Source organism: Trachymyrmex cornetzi, unplaced genomic scaffold (genome assembly GCF_001594075.2).
Source record: "Trachymyrmex cornetzi isolate Tcor2-1 unplaced genomic scaffold, Tcor1.1 scaffold56, whole genome shotgun sequence".
NCBI classification, from domain to species: Eukaryota; Metazoa; Arthropoda; class Insecta; order Hymenoptera; family Formicidae; genus Trachymyrmex; species Trachymyrmex cornetzi.
Genome location: NW_017299871.1, coordinates 1,205,478 through 1,206,435, shown reverse-complemented (window position 1 = coordinate 1,206,435; position 958 = coordinate 1,205,478).

Below are 958 nucleotides of genomic sequence, written 5' to 3'. Positions count from 1 at the left end.
AGGAGAACAATGCGGAATGACTGGAATGATGTGCGACTCATTTCTTAGACTTTTTTATACCTTAATATTTAGTACTATTTAATGTTATTTTATGTTACACGGATTATCATATATTTTCTATATATGATGTCGAGAATTACAATGCATTATTTGACTTGTCAATATATTTAAAAAAAAAATGAAAATATTTTGCATTAGACCAGCAACATCGTAGATAAAGCAATACCTTCTTCAACGAGAATTACGAAAATGATATGCTTTGAAAGATGTCATTAGAAGATTATTAAAAAAAACAAACCAACTGGTTTTGCCTTTTTATTCATACGAGATAGAAACGATGTTGCTTGTCTACATATACGATGTCCTTGAAAGCAAAGGAAGATACAAATAATACGCAAATAGAAAAAATAATACTTCTATATTTTAATTAACATGAATTGTCTTAATTTTTTTCAGATGCAGCAATCAGTAAGATCCAGTGGAGCCGTAAAACATCGTATCACCATGTAAAACAAACAAAAAATATCAATCTCCGTTTACTATTAAAAGAAGCCATGCACTATAGACGAAGCAAAACGATAGTTCTGTGATATAAACTATTGGGCAATATTATACACTCATAACGTTATCACGCAGTCTCCTTTTTGAGGCAAGAAATATCGAAGAAATATCGGTGATTGCCATTGCTGTGTGACAGCCCGTTGGAAGAATTCTAAAGATAAATAAGAGCGGCCGTCGGAGCGATAAGCTGGAGCATAAGCGGGCAGGGAAAGTAGTGGCCGGTGAGGAAGGCGGAGGTGGTGGTGCCGACGAAGAGGGTGGAGGAATCCGACGGTGGCAATCAGTGGCTGCCGTGACGCGCAAGACGACGCGACGCAAAGCGCAAGGGGAGGTATGAGGAGGCGAGAGTGACGACGCTGGCCGGTGTGCTGCAGCATCCTCTCGCACGGATCGTGAG